General features: G+C 38.1%; 1 long non-coding RNA gene across 30 annotated transcripts in view; it reads left to right on the plus strand.

Annotated features, from left to right (window-relative positions):
- Positions 1 to 21,252, plus strand: part of LOC106558120 — a 112,915-nt gene that overhangs the window by 68,475 nt on the left and 23,188 nt on the right. For 14 of the 30 annotated variants that reach the window (XR_005382678.1, XR_005382682.1, XR_005382680.1 and 11 more), the window contains one exon: positions 9,624 to 9,878. The exons of 1 other annotated variant lie outside the window; for it this stretch is intronic. This is a non-coding gene — a long non-coding RNA (uncharacterized LOC106558120). Of the gene's footprint in view, positions 1 to 4,266; positions 4,394 to 9,623; positions 9,879 to 10,479; positions 10,576 to 11,955; positions 12,092 to 14,781; positions 16,582 to 21,252 lie in introns of those variants that run through there. 15 more of the 30 variants (XR_005382672.1, XR_005382668.1, XR_005382674.1 and 12 more) reach the window with 11 other exon arrangements.

Here is a 21,252-nt window from a genome sequence, read left to right on the forward strand (position 1 = left end):
ATACGTTAGGATTTTAATGAGCCTTAGGCATTTTTGCCTTTGATGACCCCTTCTTTTATAAGAAAATTACTAAAAATTTTATTTTATGATTGTGTTGGTATGAAAACAAATCTATTAATATTACATGTTAAAATATTGTCTTTAACCTAGACATTTTTGTCTTCTGTTTTTAAAAGAAATTAAATTTTGCTGGGGGGGGGGTGGGACTCCTGGAAAGTATTGTGGGCTTAAGGCACTGTGCTTACCTACCTATCAGATAAATCAACCTCAACTGAAGCAAGGTAAAGGAGGAGGAGATAGCCTCATAAGCGAGAATGGGGGCGGGGGTGAGTGGCAAATCACACAGGACCTTCTAGACATGGTGCAATGGTGAGGATGTTGGAGTTTATTTTCACAGGTGAGATGGGACATTACGGATTAAGGATTACAAACAGAGAAGTGGCATGACCTGACTTACACTTAGAAGGAACAGTTTATTTTGTGGAAAATATGCTATAGGAGTTAAGGACAAAAATCTGAGAGACCAGTAAGGGGATTATTCTGCTAGTCTAGGAAAAAATGATGTAGCTTGCCCTAAGGTGATGGTGGCAGTGGTAGGAAGTGGTCAGATTATGAATAGGTATTAAAGGTAAAGGCAAAAGAATTTGAGAGTGGAGATCCAAGATGATTCCAAGGCTTTTCCTAGAACAATTGGAGGAGTAAATGTGTTGTCTGTTGAGATAGAGAAAATTGTGGGGAAAGTACAGTCCGGAAGGAAAATAAAGAGTTTGGTTTTGGACATGTTAAATTTTAGAAGTTTATTAGACATTAAAGAGGAGATGTCTGGAGTTTAGAAAGTGGTTCACACTGGAGACAGAAATTTGGGAACATCTACTTATAGGTGGTATTTAAAGCCAGAGCAGAGAACAAGATCTGAGAGGGAACGTTATGTAGTTAACAGTACCGAAGAGTCCCAAGACTGAAATCTCCAGCACTTCGATATTTTGAAGTTTGGAACATGAAGGACTATCAGCAAAGGGTGCTTTGTAGGAGTGGCCAGTTAAGCAGGAAGAGATCCAAGAGAGAGTGGTGTCCCGGAGACCAAGTGAAGGAGCATCCAGCATGAACAGTTGCTCTCAACTTTGACCGTCATGGCTCCTTACCGCCACATGAAATGATGGCAGACCCACAAGCTTTCTCCCTGATGTGGGAGGAAAGAAACCAAGTTCCCCCTGCTAAAAATGTGATGGAAAATCAACCTGATAACCATCCCCCACTCTCCTATATGACTTACCACATGTAAAGAAATTTAAATAATCCCTTCTGTTTCAGTAAAGACACATATTCCTGAGATGGTAAAATGAGCCCAAGAGATAAAGAAATCTCTTCTTGCAGTGAGAGCATCCTTTCTATATAGACAGATTATTTCTTCTGGTCACATCTGAGGAGGCATTTTCTCCCCTAGAGCTCTCACATGATTCTAGATGTTATAGAAGGGTATGATGAAAAATTTGTACAAATGGCAGTGACGAGGAATGCATTAGTGAATCATATCATGGATATGGACATGATGGACATCTAGATTTGGTGAGGGAACTTAGAAGAAGGAAATGCATGACTCAAATCAAGCAGAGAGGAAGATAAAATGTAATCAGAAAAAAAAAGAAAGAAGAAGGAAAACATTTTCTTTGCTTCAAATAAAATCCACAACCAACAAAAGTTATATTTAAAGATGATTGTCACAGAATTAGTCAGACATTCATCATAAATCACTAGCCAAGGCTATTATTATAGGGCTTCAGAAGATTTTCAGAGCATACATATATAGAACAAAGTCTGAAATAATACAATCACATTATAAAACTTTTGAAAAAAAATTTCCCTAACTCAAGCCATCTCACACAACCATCATTTTGAACTATTTCTTTTTTATCTTTTCTTTAGGCAAATTAAAAAATCTATAGAGCTAAAATGATAAAATATATAAACCTTTGTATCTTACTTTCATCACAGAGCATCAAGACATGATTTTCTGAAATGTGGCTAAATGTCTTTCTGAACTGGAAATCCTTACAGTGAGATCTTACTTACCTTTGGGCTGCAACAATTTCATTGCTCTAAAAATTATTCTCCCACCACCAAATGACAAAGGAGTCTATAGTAGACCCTGTTAAACACCTGCCCTACAGTAAATTCTCTTTTTTTTTCTTAGCAACCCAAATCCAACTTTTATTCAGATGTTCACATATCTTTTGTTGGCACCCATTCCCAATTCTGAACTGATTGGGCTTAGCCAATCCTGGTGGTCTATTTCTCTGGGTGTGAGTGTATGCCTCAGTTCTATCCAGTGAGATGTGAGAGGAAATCTGGGAAATCTCTTATTAAAAGAGTGATGAAAGAGAGACAGTCCCCCCTTTTCCATTGGACATTGTCATGCCTGCGTGACAGAAAACTCTGGAACTCTGGAAGTCATCTTATAACCAGGAAGAAAGGTAACCAAGGACAAAGCAGATATGCTGCGATTGGAAGAAAGGAAAGATGGACGTAATCTAGACACCAGATATTTGCAGTCTACTTACCATTTTACTTAAACATTCTTTTCTGCCTAAATTAATAGGTTGAGGTTTTCTATTACTTGAAACCCAAGGCATCTGTGTTATCTCTGAGCCACTGCCCTTGGAGAGCTTGGTCCTCTCTCCATTAGAAATTTACTCTATTACTTGGGTTGCTCTGAGAGAAGGGCCCCATAAGTAGTTGCCCTTGGCTCCTGATATTGCCCAAAATCTTGACCCATTGTAATTACTACTCATTTCTCTCTGATCTATACCTTTACCCATTCCCTTAATTTTAGGAAAAAGCTTAAAATGTCTCCAGGACCTGGTATTAAATATTGGAGTCTTGGGGAAGCTGGCTGGCTCAGTCAGTAGAGTACTCAACTCTTGATTGGGTCATGGGTTTGAGCCCCATGTTGGACATGGAGCCTACCTATAATTTAAAAAATGGGGTATTACATTTGGTATTAATTCATTCAGTACATGTTTGAATACTTCCTTTGGTCTTATGTTAGACGTTGCAAAAGTACAAATAAAAATGAAGCACAATATCAGTTTTCAGGTTAGTCAATCAATATATATTGCTAGCTGTGTGTTAGATGCTGGGGTTATGACAGAGACCAGAATCTGATGGGAAGAGACAGACATCAATTAAAACATCAACCCAAAACCTATCTTCAATATAATGTACTATAACCGTGGCATAGATAAAATATTCTAGGAATCAAAAATTGAGAGAGGACTCATCGCCAAAGTGTCAGAAAAAAAATTCACAAAGGAAATATTTAATTATAATGTGATTTGGTGTGGAAATCATATTTGAATTGGGTACTGAAGAATGAATAAAAGTTTTCCTGGTGTAGAATAGATCAGGAAAGAGCATCCTTGACAAAGAGCATAATATGAGTAAACATGCAAAGCCATATAAAGAAACATCTGGAGAATACCGGAAAGTTCAGTGGGGCAGGAGATATGTGTGAAAAAAGACTAGGAGATGAGGCTACAGAGATGGTGTGTAATTGCAAATAACCTAACCAAGCTAGGAATCCATGGGACGTAGCCCTGAACACACAACTGAAAGCATAAAATTTACTTGAAGTCTCGTGTTTTATCTGAATTCATGTGACTTTTTCAACTCTACTCCATAAAACATTTATCTGATAATATACGTTTAGTATTTTTTTCTAAATCTTCAAGTAAGATCGTAAGATATCAGTTTATCCTGTTTTAGTCTCTAGCCACAATCTTCGGAGGGATGTATCTCAGATCGAGAAGCTCTTTATAGGTAATGGGAAGCTAAAAATTGTTTTTAAGAAGAAGGAAAGGAATAGAAGTAGGCCCTCCCTCTATCCACCCTAACCCTAAGATATCTCTGGTTTCAGAATGGTGCATGAACTGGAGGATAGGTGGAACTTGTTGAGTAGCGGGATTTAAGCTAAAGTGATTATTACTTGTCTCCCCAGCATCCATTTCCCCTCCTACCAACAACTATGGCTTTACTGTGTGCATCCACTCCTCCCCCACTTTCTGCTCACCTGGTCCCCATAGTGCTTTGCATCCCATCCCACTAGTGGAACATATGACTCTACCCCAAGCCAATCACTGCATTGCACTTGCCTGACTACAGAGCTTAATTTAACCAGTCATGTGACTCATGGGGGTTCAATCAGAGCAAAGTACAGGAAGTATGCTCAGAATGCTGGGAAGAAGACATTTGCTCTTTGTTTTTAATTAGAAGCTGGAAAAAAAAATGCAGGCTCAGAAGCTATTGGAAGCCTTCTCCTGATCATTTGGCCTAAGAATGGAGTAAGAAACAGAGGAAAGAAATATGAATGCTGGCTCAGTTTGGACCCTTCAGTCATGTGAGCAAATAATCTTTATTTGTTCGAACCAGTTTGATTTGTATTTTCTGTAATCAAGAGAATCCTAACAGAGATAGAAGAAAAGAAAAACTGCTCCATTTCTAAGTGTTATATTTGCTAGACGATCGATCACAGGTCAAGTTCTATGAGGGACTTGGAGATTTGAAGAAACTTTTTTTCAGGTTCACTTTTCCTTGCCCCACAAAATCTAACTTTTCAACTATAGGAATAATACAGAAAAAAGGAAAATGTCTATATTCTTAAAATTAGATATTTAAGTGAATACAATTTTCAAAGATTATGCTAGAGCTCTCTTTTAAATGCAGAACACACACCTGCAGTTTCATAGGAAATTTTTCTCATAACAGCAATTTGTGGAAAGCCAAATGAAAAACAAAATCATGTAAAAGGCAATTCCTCTCTGGTAAATCTACTGACATCTACTTTTAAGCAACTTGTTTAAATAATCCATGTTCTCTGCATCAAAACTACCACTGAATGCTGGAAGTAAAAAATTTTGCACATTAAATAACGGTCTCTAGGCTCTAAGACTTTCTGAGATAGGCTGAATCTGGCATAGGGATTGGAGGGGGAATCTAGCACTCCTTGCTTTAGCGAATTTCAGCTCCTGTCCAGCCTGCTCCTATTTCTTCATTGTGTGTCTTCCCTGACTCAGCCAACCCCCAGGTTATCTGTTGCAACTGTCTAGCACCCCATCTGGAAACCTACTGGCCCCATAAGCGATTAGCAGATCTTCAGTCCAGAAATTTCAAGCTGGATATGTATTTTAAGCCGTGAGAGAGCAAACACAGATTGCAGTTTACTACTATTAAGACCAACTCAAGCCTATAGCTCAGAAAACTTCTATTTTTCTCATGGTGGGTGTTTCAAATACAGGGTGTAGTGAGGCCAACAGTAACCGACCCTCAAGGAAACAGACCTCATTTTGAGAATTCTGTAGAACAGTTGGATGAAATTTCCTCCATTTAAATGCTCCTAAGCCAGGGGCTCCTGGGTGGTTCAGTTGGTTAAGCATCTGACTCTTGGTTTCAACTCAGGTTGTGATCTCAGGCTCCTGGGATGGAGCCCCATGTCAGGCTCTGCACTCAGCGGGGAGCTTGCTTAAGATTCTTTACCCCTCCCCTTGTGCTCTCTCTTTCTCTCTAAAATAAATAAATGAATATTTTTTAAGAATAATAAAGGCTGTAAAACCAGAGATGGTCCTCTAAAGCATTAAAAGTTGTTTGAGGATAATAACTTTGATAACTATGCAGCAGCTAGCTAGGGATAGCTACTGGAATAGCCTGGATAAAAATTAGTGAGAGCAGAGGTAATGGGTATGGATACATGAGGCTTATGGAAGAGCTTTTAGTTTGACTTCCTATTGTGTACTAGGCATTGCAGCTGGTGATATATACATATATATGTGAGAAAGTAGAGGATTTATCCATCTTGTTGGTTATTTGTTAAATAAATATGTGAATGATTGGATGAATTATTCCATGTAACCAATTCTTAGCCTGTTTTCCAGTCCTCTTTTCATAATAACTTTTTACCCCTACAAATCCAAATGCCACTTCCTCAGACTAGGCTCCATGAGTATGTTGTACACTCCCACTACCCCTGTACTCTTCCTTTATAACACTCATTACACCACTCAGTGTCTGCTACTCTTATTAGACCGTAAGATCCATGAAGGCTGGGCTGGAATCATGGCTCTTTTAGCCACTGCTACTCCCATTAAACATATTGAAGGAAGGACATTCTGTAAATCATACCAAGTATCTTATCCCTATTTCATATATGAGGACCTCAAGTCACCAGGAAGCTAAGTGGCTTGTACTAGTTAATAAGGTGCATCTTGGATATGTTCTAGAAATACATGGACACTTCCAAAGTAGACTGTTTTGAGAAATGCTCCAAAAGTTAATTTTTACTTCTAGGCCATTTTTGTTATTTTTCTGGCCGCTTATATATATAAGTAAAATTCATTTTAAAGATAGGCTGAATGCAAGAATCAGAACACTTACACTTACACACACACACAAACACACATACACACATGCCTGCCCATACACTTCACATTTTGTTAAACACACTGGGTATTTATCTCTGTCAGTTCCTCAGGGTTTGAATTATAAATGAGATGGCCCAAAAAGATATATATATAAACTCAGTATAGCTCTTAGAGGAAATAAAACTATCATGGACAAAAAACAAAAAATAAAAACTTTAAAATTTTGATTTAATTTTAATTCCAGTGTAGTTAACATAACATATAGTGTTATATTAGTTTTAGGTGTACAATATAATGATTCAACACTTCCGTAGTACTCAGTGCTCACCAAGATAAGTGTACTTTTAATCCCCTTCACCTATTTCACCCAACCCCCGCCCCTCTCCTGTCTGATAACCATCTGTTTGTTCTCTATGGTTAAGGGTCTGTTTTTAGGTTTGTCCCTTCTTTTCCCTTTCCTTATTATTTTGTTTGTTTGTTAAACTTCACATATGAGTGAAATCATTTGGTAGTTGTTTTTCTCTGACTGGCTTATTTCACTTAACATTATACTCTCTAGATCCATCCATGTTGTTGCGAATGGCAATATTTCCTTCTTTTTTATGGCTGAGTAATATTCTATTGTATGTATACACCACATCTCCTTTATCCATTCTCTTGGGCTGCTTCCATGATTTGGCTATTGTAAATAATGCTGCAATAAATATAGGGGTGCATATATCCCTTTGAACTAGTGTTTTTGTATTCTTTGGGTAAATACCAGCAGTGCAATTAACAGATCATAGGGTAGTTTTATTTTTAATTTTTTGAGGAACCATCACACTGTCTTCCACAGTGGCTGTACCAGTCTGCATTCCCACCAACAGTGTACAAGGGTTCCTTTTTCTTTACATCCTCACCAATACTTGTTGTTTCTTGTGTTTTTCATCTTAGCCATTCTGACAGGTATGAGATAATATTTCATTATGCTTTTAACTTGCATTTCCTGATGATGAATGAACTTGAACATTGTTTCACGTGTCTATTAGCCACCTGCATATCTTCTTTGGAGAAATGTCTGTTCATTCTTCTGTGCTTTTTCTTTAAAAGATTTATTTATTTATTTGAGACAGAAAGAGAGACAGCATGTGCATGTGAGTTAGAGGGAGGGAGCAGAAGAGGAGGGATAGAGAGGGAATCTCCAGCAGACTCCTTGCTGAGCACAGAGCCACGCTGGGCTCCCATGAATTTGAGATCATGACCTGAGCCAAAATCAGGAGTTGAACACTTAACCAACTAAACCACCCAGGCACTCTTCTTCTGTCCATTTTTAAATTTGATTATTTGGGGGGGATTTTTTGGCATGGTTTCAGTTGGTTATATATTTTGGATATTAACTATTCATCAGATATTTCATTTTCAAATATCTTCTTCCATTCAATATGTTGTCTTTTAGTTTTGTTGGTTGTTTACTTTGCTGTGCAGAAGCTTCTTATTTTGATGTAATCCCAATAGCTTATTTTTGTTTCTGCTACCCTTTCTTGAGGAGACATACCTAGAAAGATGTTGTTTTGACTGATATCAGAGAAATTACTGCCTGTGCTCTCTTCTAGGATTTTTATGGTTTTAGGTCTCACATTTAGGTCCCTAATCCATTTTGAGGTGTTCGTGTGTGTGTGTGTGTGTGTGTGTGTGTCCAATTTCATTCTTTTGCATGTAGCTGTCCAGTTTTCCCAATGCCGTTTATCAAAGAGATGTTTTTCCATTGTGTATTCTTGTTTCCTTTGTAGAAAAGTAATTCACTATACAATTATTATATTACAATTATTTCTGGGCTCTCTATTATGTTTCATTGACCTATGTGTCCATTTTTGTGCCTGCACCATATTGTTTTGATTACTCCAGCTTTGTAATATAACTTGAAATCTAGGATTGTGATACCTCTAGCTTTATTTTTCATTTTCAAGGTTGCTTTGGCTATTTGAGATCTTCTGTGTTTCCATACAAACCAAAATAAAAACTTTACACTCTCAAACAAATAAGAATAATAAAAATAATAATAGCTAACTTATATTAAGTGCTAAGAATGTGTCAGAACTGTGCTAAAAGCATGACATCCATCTCATTCAGGGCTAGTAGCAAAGATAGGTGGTAGACCCAATTAATGTTCTTATTTTATCAAAAAGTAAACAACCTTGGGGTGCCTGGATGGTTCAGTTGATTAAGCATCCAACTCTTGGTTTTGGCTCAGTTCATGATCTCATGGGTTGTGAGACTGAGCCCAGCATTCAGGCTCCAGGCTCAGTGGGAATGTGTTTGAAGATTCACTCCCTCTGTTCCACACGTCCCCATGCGTTTACTCTCTCTCTTTCTCTCAAATAAATAATTTTTTAAAAAGTGAACTACTTTAGAGAGGTTAATAATTTTCCCAAAGTCACATGTAGAGTGAATGGCAAAACTCAGACCCAAACATAAATATGTCTGAAACCCAAGCCTATCCTACAGAGAAAACAAAGCACTGGATGCTGCATCACATTCAAGGCCCCTTAGGATACATTTCATAGTGAAAAACTTTAACTTTGGAGCACTAGAAATTTGGCAAATTCCGGATACATTTGACATGATTTCAAGATTGCTGATCTAAAGAACTTTTTTAAAAAACATTTTTTTTTAAGATTTGGAAACATGACTAAACAAGTCTTTCAAACCATCATTTTTGTGACAGCAAAGCTGGTTTTAAATGAACGCATTCTTTCTTCACTATACAAGGAATTATTTCACTTTTTCTTTCTCACCTCACCTCCAAGGCATCTCTCATCAAAATAACTGAATTTTTGGTACAAGTGTGGTCTGGTAGTTTTCAATGTTGGCTGTGGATCAGCATCACTTGGGGCACTTTTTATATTTATTTTTACTTAAAAATAAAATTTTGCCTTTTGTTTAAGGCAAAAACAATTCAGAAGCAAAGCTAACCAACAACAAAACAAGCACTGTACTAAATATATTACATAACCTTTCTCTGTTAATCCTCTGAGCAATTTTATGAGTTGGGTATTAGTAAATCTCGGTGCAGAGACATTGTTACTTGCCAAAGTCACATGGTTGTAAGTAAACCAAGCTCCTAAACACTGGGCTATGCTGCCTCCTTTCACTGAAGATACCAAAGCCGTTTCCAAAATAAGCCCAGCTGGATCTTTCCACATTAACTGATGTTCTCTTGGTTTATTCCTTCAGATGGAAAAGCTCATCCACAGGTAGAGATTCCACATTTCCATTCATTGAAGACATCTTTATTCTCATTGATCTAATTTTTTACGAAGCCAAAAGCTCCAATCCTGCAGGAAGAATGACTATATTTCATTGTTGTTAAGAAAATCATACAACAAAATTGTTATTCAAGGAGGCAATCAAAGAGTATGCAGCTATAAAAGAGTAGAAAAAATATTGTAGAAGTGTCAAGTAGCTAATAAAAAACACTATTAATCTGGATTTTGTGACGTGTATGGTATTTATGACCTCTTTGAAATTATTCTTAAATATTTACTTTCTTACCTAATTGTAATGTTGTGTTCGGTTTCTTAAAAAGAACTCTCCAAGTGATGGAAACATCAGACCCCACAGAAGGGGATCTGTCCCAGGGAGGGGAATCCCATTCATGATCTTAGTCTCCTGATATCATGCCTTAACCAAGGTTCTAACCTATAAGTAGAGATGCCATACAACTATTATCACCTTCTGGGGGGCCATTTGTCATCCTAGAACTGGATTAGATTATCATGGATAAGTAACTATCTTGTTAGCTCGGATCACCTGCCACACTGTCCTATCAAGGGAATCTGAGACTGAGTAGAAAGTAAAGAACATCCAGTTAGCTCTCATTTACACCTGCTTGATTTCAAAAAGGAAACAAAATATTAGTCACGAAAGGAATTTGCATGACAGGACTGTTGGGAGTATCCAATATGTATTTCCTTAGATTGTTGTACCAATTGAATTGGACCTTTTCTATATTTTTTCATGTGAACACATTGGTGAATGTCCTTTAATCAACAGTATATAAAAAATCTACCACACTTAACTTATTTGACAGTGACTTATTCAGCCACAACCGTTTTCTGGAAGACCTCTCAGGATGAAGTGGGAAAGGAAAATCAAAAATATTGTCATAAACTATTAATTAAAACAGGTATGTTTTACTCAGAAAGAGGGTTTCTTTCTTAATATAGACCTGTTTCTACATAATTTAGTTATATGTTTGCCTACCATTAAGTTTAAAAGAAGTAAACAATTAAGAAATGGAGGGCATCAGGGTGCTACAAGAAGGTAGATTTACAGTGGATGGAAGAGAGAAGGAAGAAAAGCTATGGAAAGAGGGCACAATAATTTAACAGTAATGGGGGCCATTTCATGTGGGAACAGATAGTCCCACATATCACCTGAGAATTCTATCTAGTAAATGAGGTACACATGAAGTTTTCTTCAGTAGTCCTCTGAAAGCAATAATACTAAACATTATGGTGGTTCAAATTTCAATTATCTAGACAATTTACTTATACAGACATATCCGTTTATTTTATAACAATATAATTTTAAAGATAATGCAACTATAATAAGAAGCCACATTAGAGCAGCATTCTATTTTATCTATCTTTGGAATGCTCTGCGATCTTTTCCCAGGCACTGCTTGCTTTGATTGTATTAATATTATTTGCCTTCCCTGCCCACATATCAGGTTAAGGAGTCAAATATCTCAAGTTGGGAGACAATGTAAGATTAAACAGTAAGATTGAATATGTACTGTGTATAATTCAAAATGTGTGTAATCCACAGAAGACAAACGGTGGGTGACTGCATGTCATCTGAGAGGATGGATATGAGATCCTCTTCCTCGCCTATGCATAGGACAACACTGAGCTTTCTCATTCCTGGAGTCACATTGGAATCCCCCACTAGATGGTGCTGAACAAGCGGGGAGGATTGAACCAGAAGCCTTTCTTTCAGATCCTCCTCCCCCATCCTGACCCTCACCTCTCCTTCTGTGTGCTTGATGTTCCAAGAGAGTGATTGTTCAGGAATGTCTTATGATAACAAAACCCCTTTCAAACATTAGTCAAACACAGGCTGAGATGGGTAAACATCATTAGCGGACTTCTCCTTTGTCATTAAAAGTGAAGCCTAGTAGCCCAAAATGAGAGTAGGTGGGCCTTCAGTTATCATCTCACTAACAAGGAATCTTTTGAAATACATGCATTATCTCTTTGGGGTTGGAAGAGAGTCCTGGAGAGGTGCAGGGTAGAGCACTAAAAAAGTGTGTGTGTTGGGGAAAGAAATGTGAATTCACCTTTGACAGCAAAGTGGAAGACTCTGACACAAGCAGCTTGGGGTCAGATGCCCTTGCATTCGAACCTAAGTACTCATAGTCAGAAACAATGGAGAAGTTATTTATGCAAAGCTGAAATATCATACACTTACATGGATAGCCCCTCATAACAATAAGTGACACGTGTGTCAAGACTATAAATCAGTTTTTCTGATTTTCTGATTAAGACCTTTTGACTTAATGCAGGGAGAATGCTCCTGGCTGACTTAAATACATCCTGTTAAAATAGAAGTCTGTACTTAATTGCTCCTTTTTGCTCAGAACACGAGTCTGATTTCAAGCCAGGCAAAAGTATGGAGGGAAAAAACCCTTTAGGAATAAGGTAATCTTTGTTTCCATTTTTGCACTGGAAAAAAAAAAGCATGAAGCATTTGATTGATGTTGACACTTAGGTGTTCATTTTAGAACAACTTGGGGGATCCAGTGAGTTGAAACTAACTTCTTACCTTATAAATCTTAAAGAACTTCAAGTTGAAAGAATTTAACTTAAAATAATGGTGTCAAAAAAGAAAGTTAAGCATTATTACCCTTCTGTTATTATTGCCAAACCAACTAGAGCAGAATTTCTTGGCCAAGACCAGGAATCTACAATAGTTGTTTTTATAATTGACCAAGACTGCCATAATGCTTTCCTCACTGCTTCCCCCACGTAGAAGTGTGCATTGTAGGATTTCCTCCTGAGGACTGTATGTCAGGAAATGTAGGAGAGGTAGACGGTGGGACTGTGTTTGGGGAGGCAAAGGCGAATGATGTATACTAATACCAAAAGTGAGAATAAAATCATCATCATAGGCTAGTGCAGCTGTGGGTCTGAGGACATTGGCGGAAGTGAGAAATGTCAAGGGGAGGAGACTGCAATCAGGAGTCAAAATGTGTACAGATGTGTGTGCGTGTTTCTAAGCAGCCCTGTTTTTGAAGGTGAACTTTGTTTTAGGATGGAGGCTGAGGAGAGTGAAATCAGGTTGGGGAGGAGGATGGAGGCAGATTCCATGCCTGTAGCAAAGGTCAGAGGACATGTAAAATTGTCCTGGTGCATTTTTACCGGGTGCTGTGCCATATAACCACCAGCAAGGCATCAGAGCTGCAGCCTAGGGTGCAGCTCCCAGGGAGCTGGGCTGGGTGATCTCTGAGGCCAGCAGTTAGGCTTCTCTCTGGATGCCGGCCTAGTGCTCAGATCATTGTAACAGCATGGTTGTCTGTGGTCACTGGGCCCTTGCCTTGACAGGGGGAGCTTTACAGCACTCTCATTATTAGTTCTGAGCTGCTCAGGCAACTCACCATTGGCAGGTGGTCTCAGGGAGGCCATGGTCAGGAACAGGGAGACCAAGTGCCACATTGCATTGACACTACATTAAAATTACCCTATAACTTAGCAACTGGAAACGAGAAATGTTAATATCTCAAACAGTCTCTATCGGGCAAAAATTTGGGAGTCATTTAGCAGGGCAGCTCTGACTCAGAGTTTCTCAGGAGCTTGGTCAAGATGTTGGTCAGGGCCGCAGTCATCTCCAGTTCGACTGGGATGATCTCCATAGAGGTGGTTTGCTCACACAGCTAGTAAGCTCCTACTGGCTCTTGGCAGAAGGCCTGAGTTCTTTACTCTGTGTCCCTCTCGGTGGGGCTGCTTGAGTGCCTTCACAACATGGCAGCTGGCTTCTGCTGGGATGATGAGAGAAAGAGTGCCTTTTGTGTCCTAGTTTGGAAGCCACATAAGGTTACTTCTGCCACAGTTGATTTGCTAGCAGTCAGTCATTAAGACTTCACACAGAAAAGGAGCGGAATTGAGCTCCACCTCCGGAAGACAGGTATCTCAATTTGTGGACATATCTTAAAAGTTAAGAGGACCCTCAGAAAGTGATTGGAGGATATGTTGCAGATGGCTAGTGCAGAGCCTTACTGTGACTCTTCACAGGCCCTGGAACAATGGCCCATTGTGTTTTGGGAGCTTTAAAAAGAAATGCCAGCACCAGAGCCCCTGCCCAGGCTAAGAGAATCTCCAGGGGAAAGGAGGTAGACCTGGAAATCTGTATTTTTAAGCTTTTTATATAATTATGAGCAAAGGGAGGTTTGAGAAGCCTTTCTAGCACTATCCAATGAAAATATAACGTAAGCTGAATATATAATTTAAAATTTTCTAGGAGCCATATTAAGGTAGTATAGAGAAACAGGTGAAGTTAATTTTAATATATTTATTTCCCTAATATATTTCCTTGATATATTCAAACTACTATCATTGCAACATGTTATTGATGGAAAAAAATTGAGATATTTAACTTTTTTTATACCCAGTATTTGAAATCCAGTATGCATTTTACACTTACAGCACATTTGAATTGGGGCTAACAATATTTTAAGTGATACTACAGACATCAGCATGCATCCAAACTATAAGTCCTATGAGGACAGGTGCCTTGTCTATTTTGTTCACTGCTTTGCACAGAGCCTGGCATGTGGTACTCAAGAAATATTTGTTGAATTGAGTAGTCATGTGCTAATATGAATCAAAAGCAAATTATACTATATTTATTTCATATATAGTATTTCCAAAAGACTCCAGTGATTTTCTAGTTTTTCTAAAAAGATCAAGCTATCATATACAGTGCTGAAACTCTTTACGTGAAGTGTTTTTGGAATTTTGATAGTTGTTGGTCTGGTATTCAATCTGAAGAAGTCTAAATCACTTGATCCTGCGTGTATGTGATCTGTGCACTGAAGCCTACATTCACTTCTATATTCAGAACACAGCCTAGACCCAAACCTGTCCTCAATCCCTCCATACTGTCTCCTTCACTCCACTCCAACCCTGCCCCATTGCTGAGTCACTCCAGGCCCACTGTAATTCTGCCCTTGAGTGGTCTAGAATAGGAAAGTACCTTGGAGCTCCCAAGCAGCCATGTGGCCTGAAGCCAAATGCCTTGCTCATCTTTTTATACATCTGTCTGTTAAAATAGTTCCACCACACCAAGAGGATCTCCTGGCTTATTCTTTTTTTTTTTTTTTCTTTCTCTTCAGAATTGAAAGAATTTCTCAGAATTACAGAAAGTTTGAAAACAGTGATGACACCAAAAGAAAGAAAAAAAAGCAGAACTCAACTTCAACAAACTACAGATTTTTAAAGCTAACATCCAGAATCTGGAGAACTAGTGGTTATAAATTATAAACTTAGAGACCTGTTTTTGTTTCAGGTTGTAAATGTGATGCTTAAAAGGAAGTAATATGGACACAATACTTTGGAAAAACTACATAGAGACACATAGCAGTCAGTATTATAAATATTTCCAGTTATTTTTTCCTATTCCTAATATTTCCTATTCATACACACACACACAGTTTTTGAAATGGGAATTGACTTTACCTACTGTTCTGTATTAACTTTTTTTCACTCAACCACATATTGTGGCTACATTATTATGATGCCACACAATAATTTACCTCATTGTTTTTGGCTGGATGTATAAAATCTCCTGGAAATGCATAGACTTATTGATGATTATTTATCATTATTTATTTATAATGATACATTACATTAGACAAGCTGGACAATAAAAAGGCAAAGACAGGAGTAAGCCTGGCTTCAATACCCCTGAATATGAAATGAAGGAGAACTTGAGCAAAGTTCATAGTTTGTAATAGTCCACGTATGAGGTGTTTACTCCAACACATGGCATTATACATTGTGGACCTCACACTTTCTAGACATCCTAAATTATTTCTAGGAGCCAGGAATTCCTCAGGTGGGCAGTTAGAACTCAAAGTTCTAGGTCAGAGTCACCAGCCAAGTATTATACTGACCAATTCTAAACAGAGTAGCCACCAAGAGGGCATGTAGCAAACAACACAGCTGGCTTGTTCTCCTGTGTGAGACTCTCTACTCACCCACTGGATGTCTGGGCCCACAGTTTAAATAGGACAATATGAGGTATTGGTGGCACCCAATAGGTCGTAGAATAGCAGGTGGGGATGAGTCGACATAGTTCCACTCACCTCAGTAAACTCCATGTCTTAGAAGTACACTAAAGAAACAGTGATTCTGTGCTTGGCAGCCTTTAGAAAGTACACCATTCTCCCAATTTTGCAGATTTTAAGTTACAAAGACCTCAAAGTAAATATTTCTTAGTGAAGTGACATTGGGCAAGTCATGTAAACTCTCAAACTTAGTTCCCTCATTGGAAAAATTAGGGTTATAGCACTTGGTCACTAGAGCTTTAGTAAGAATGAAACAAGACAGTCCCCACAAATATCTTAGGACAGGATCTGGCACATAGACAACACAGAATACCCAGGTTATTATTTGAAAGGGAACTAGGAGGGGAGAAGAAATTATCAAATCTAAATAGGGTTTTGCACAAGACAAATATATTCACTGATATATCAAAGAATATACCTGTAGGAGGAAAAATTGGCCCATGATTTAGTGGGAACAGATTCCCACCAAATCCAGGCTAAAAACAATGTTCTGCTTTGAAAACACGATACAGAACTAAAGCAGACATCAGATAGGATGCTGAAAGTTGTTCAGAGACAATAGTTTACCTCCCACACAGATTCTATTCAGCTTGTTAAGTGTGAAAAGTCAGATCGTAGTCAGGTACTGTACCTTATTTCTGTCCCCGAGGGCATGGTAATCAACCAGGGCACCTGGCCATGAGTCAGTGATCCATGTTGTAACGGCAGCTCTGACAATGCACGTCTGTGGCATCTCTCCAGGGATGAACCAAGTGTTTTCATTTCCTGTTTAGTTTCACATGGGTAGTGATTATTTATGGAGTAGCAGGAGGTAAATTTTTTTTTAGGTTGGGCAACCAGTTGTGGGTTTTGAGGTCCATTCCATAAATAACAATAAAACTAATAGATTAATCTAAGTTGCTCCACATTTGCTGCAAGGCCACTGAGGCAATGTCATTGTATTCATCACTGGGGACATAACACAGCTACCCATGCTGTCCTGGGATTCTCCACAGGACTCCTCTGTCTGATGTCCCCAGTTTCACTGTTTGCAACCAAGATCTACTCTCCTATTCAATATGCCATACAGCATTATTATCTGCAGTCACTTTGCTATATACATTACATTACCATGACTTATTTCTTTTATAACTGTAAATTTGGACCTTTGGCTTCCTTCACCCATTTCTCTCACCACACCTACTCCCTCTAGTGACCACCAATGTGCTCTTTATATCTTTGAGCTTGGTTCTGTTTTGTTTTGTTTTGATTTGATTTTAGATTCCACATTTAAGTGAGATCAGGTGGTATTTGAGCTTCTCTGTCTCACTTATTTCACATAGCACAATGCACTCGAGATGCATTTACATTGTCACAAATGGCAAAAATGTCTTTTTTTAAAATGAAAGAATAACAGTCCAGTGTGTGTATGTGTGTGTGTGTGTGTGTGTGTGTGTGTGTGTGTATCTCGGCTATTGTAAATAATGCTTAGTGAACATGGTGTGCACATTATCTTTTGAAGTCACTTTTTGTTTTGTTTTGGGTAAAATCCGTACCCAGAAATGGAATTACTGGATCATATGGTAGTTCTGTTTTTTTAATTTTAGAGGAACCCTCCATACTGTTTTCCATAGTCACTGCACCAATTTACATTCCCACTAACAGTGTACAAAAATTCCTTTTTCTCCACATCCTTGCCAGCACTTGTTTTTCTTATCTTTTTGAAAATAGCCATTCTAGGAAATGTGAAGTAATATTTCAGTGTGGTTATGATTTGCATTTCCCTGATGATGGTGCATTGCTTTCTGACTTCCACACAGCATAGGCTTCAGGCAACCAGGTCATATGGAGGTAAATGCATACATATGCTAGATCCTAGACAAGAAGACACATTACATACATGTATTCTTATTTATGAACTTATCAAATATCTATTCCTCATCTCAAATTATATTTTTGCTGGGTTCAAAAATGAATGAGAATAATGAAAAGGCCAACATGCACATAAATTGGAAAATTATTTGAAGGCAAGAACTGTGCCAATTTCATTCATCTTTAAATTCTGAATTCAGACACAGTGAACACTGCTATTCTTGGCATTTATTCCCAAAGTCACCCTTCTCAATAGGACTAATTTTCCATTTTTAATCACATAGTTCTGAAGAAGCTGTTTACAACTATGATTCTAGGGGTGATTTGTATGAACTGGGCTAAGCCAAGAGTTGCATTCCTCCACTGGTCACAGCATTGCCTTAAAAGTGTGCATGTGACCCATGCTGCTCCAATCACAATGCGTCTCAGCATTTTGCTGGGAATTACGGGGCAAAGAAACACTCTGTGGGAGCTGCTGGCAGCATCTTGGGTGGAATGATGCAGAAACCACAGAAAGCAGAACAGAAAAATAGATGGTAAGAAAATAGGCTCCTTGTTTGATATTGTTGAGCCACCGGATTAAGCTGAGCCAAAAAATAACCTTGTCTCTGTACTTTTCAGTTACATGAGCCAAAGCATTTCCTTTAAGCTATTTTAAGTCATTTTTATTTTTATATGCTACTAAAAGTATCCTCACCAATATATTGTAATGATACCTGCTACATAGTAGGTGTTCATTAAGTATTTGTAAAACAAGTAAATGATTACATAGCAATACCACACTGAAATTTCAATGAAGATTGAAAATATCTTTTTAAAAAATATTTTATTTATTTATTCATGAGAGACACAGAGAGAGGCAGAGACACAGGCAGAGGGAGAAGCAGGCTCCCTGCAGGGAGCCCGATGCAGGACCCGATCCCAGGATCATGACCTGAGCCAAAGGTAGACGCTCAACTGCTGAGCCACCCAGGTGTCCCTGGAAATATCTTTGTTATATTTACATTTCAAAAATAATCAAAACTAGAAAAATTAGAAAATCAAAACTAAAGAAAGTCATCAATTTATGTGAAGTAGATATGTCTGTATGAATATGTCTATAGAGGTCCTTCTGGATGCAAATGCTAAATAACCTTTTAACCCAGAAGGATGTTACATAATGGAGATAAAGACCCTGACCATCCTATCTAAAGTTCCACCCTCCCCTTCAACGCTCTATTAACACTTTCCTTTCTTTATTTTCATCAGTAGCAATTATCACTTCCTAATATATCATATATTTTCTTTTACTTATTTTACTCAGGTGTATCTATGCACTGATGTAAGCTCTGTGGGGTGGTGATTTTTATCTCATTCATTTGCTACTATATTCCCAGCACCTAGAACAGTGCCTGATATACAGCAAGCACTTGGTAAATGGTTGACAAATGAAAGAGTAAATTATAATCTTCACTAGCAATCAGTAATAAAGACAGATTGCACATAAATAATCATTTAGAATAGTACAGGGTCTTCTGCTTCAGGTTAGCTAAGGGAATTTACTTCAGAGCCAAAGACACCCTGGGTCTAAGCTTTGGGGAATTCTCATCACACTAAAGATTAGATGGGAGGTGTTGGTTTCATTTTGCTCAGAAACCATGAAGAGATACAGTTGCTCATGATATGTCTGTATTCTCTCATCTATATTCTTGTCCTTCTCATCTCTGACAGCCTGAATCTCAGTGGATATTTATTTATTTATTTATTTATTTATTTATTTATTTATTTATTTATTTAAAGTAGGTTTCACACCTAGCATGGAGTTCAAGGCAAAGCTTGAACTCAGGACCCTGAGATCAAGACCTGAGCCAAAATCAAGAGTCAGATGCTTAACTGACTGAGCCACCCAGGCGCCCCTCAGTGAATCTTTAAAAAAATGTTTTGAAGCTAATAAAACAAACACAGGTGAGGCCAGAATACCAACAGTTGCATTTTGCTGTGGGAGTAAACAGTTCCTTTAATTCAGCTGCCATTTTTCCCCAAAATAATCAAACGATGTAGCAAACTTTAAGGAAGGGCTAGTTCTGAGGAAATATTTTATCATATAAAATAGGGATAGGCCCAAATGTGAGTGTATAATCTCTCAAATAAGTTTATATCAGAGATGTAGTAGCCACAGTTACCGTCTAGAAAGCCTTTGATTTCCCAAACCAAACCAGGAGACACATTTCAAAACATTGCAGTCATTTACTGTATACTACATTTTGTCTGGACATTTCTAAGCTTTTCCCAAATTAATGACATTCTTGTTTCTATAGAAACTAATGCACTTTAAAAGGAAACTAATGGCCAAAATGAACAAAATGAGAAACCTGTATAACATTAGTTAAATATATGAGGGAAGCGTTTGTCAGTTTTCCCTTGATTTAAATAGCCTTTTTTTTTTAGGAGTGGTGGGTGGGTGGGGGTGTGTTTGGAGGGGTGTGGGACGAGAGGCAGAGGGAGAGGGAGAAATAGAATGAATCTTTTTAGAAACAGAATCTTGAGCAGTCTCTAAACCCAGTGCAGGGCCCCATGCAGGGTTTGATCTCATGATCCTGAGATCATGACCTGACCTGAAATCAAGAGTGAGGCTTAATCAAATGAGCTGTGTGCCCCTAAATAACTTTTCATTGGAGAAAAAACAGTATCTTTAAGGAGCGGAGTGGCTCATGAATAGTTTGTCATATATTTATGGCCATGAATTACTTTCTCCTTGAGCTGTAAGCACCAGGTCATTTTGGAAACTGGGCAGGAGCAGGTGAAATGGGAAAGATGATTCCTTAATTAGTGATAAGTAGTTAATTATGTGATATAACTTATTATGGCTGCTTCAAGGCAAATAAAGTATTTAAACTCAGAGGTTAAGTCTTGATGTTATGTTAACAAGTGTGATACATGTTATCTGAAAAAGTCCTGCAACATTGCAGTAAACTATTTATAGCAAGATTGATGAGGTGATTTAACTTATTCTTTAACCACAATTTTTTGGTAAAATGTATTTGCATATATACATACCTATGCATATTATACCTATGAAAAATGTGGATAAAGAAAATACAAACAGAGAAACTATGCAGCATTTGAATCTAAATACCAATAGAGATTCTCATAGCATTTCAATTAGCTTAAGGGAATTTTAGTGCAGTTCATGGAATAGGATGGGTCAGGAGCAGAGAATGGGCATGAGTGCAAAATTTTGTCACCTACTGTCTCTGACCTGTCACACATGGGCACGCCTTCAGTAGTGTTTTCTGGGGCTGAATCTGCATTCCAGAGTCTTCACCCATGAGACTTCTCAGTTGAGGGAGGCTCAAGGAATAAGACTCCACAGCATGCAGGGACCCTAGGCTCATTTAGGCAGAATGAATTGGCCTAAAAGATCTTTGTTATGTTTTCACCTGGAGCCAGTACTTCAGGGTGGGGTACATATTGGTAGGCCAACAAGTATTTTGCACAAGTAAATTAACACATGTGTCTTAGTTGACTGACTTGGTGAGAACAACAAACTCAAACCCATCTAAATAGAAAAGGAGTGAAAGAAATGTAGTAAGAAGGTAAAGATGGAAGAAGAGTTTGATATCTTTTCAAGGTACTAGCCTCACCACATTTTTACAAAAATACACTTTATATTCTGAAGGGAGCGGA

The sequence above is a fragment of the Canis lupus genome, chromosome 32, assembly GCF_011100685.1.
Source record: "Canis lupus familiaris isolate Mischka breed German Shepherd chromosome 32, alternate assembly UU_Cfam_GSD_1.0, whole genome shotgun sequence".
Lineage (NCBI taxonomy): Eukaryota > Metazoa > Chordata > Mammalia > Carnivora > Canidae > Canis > Canis lupus.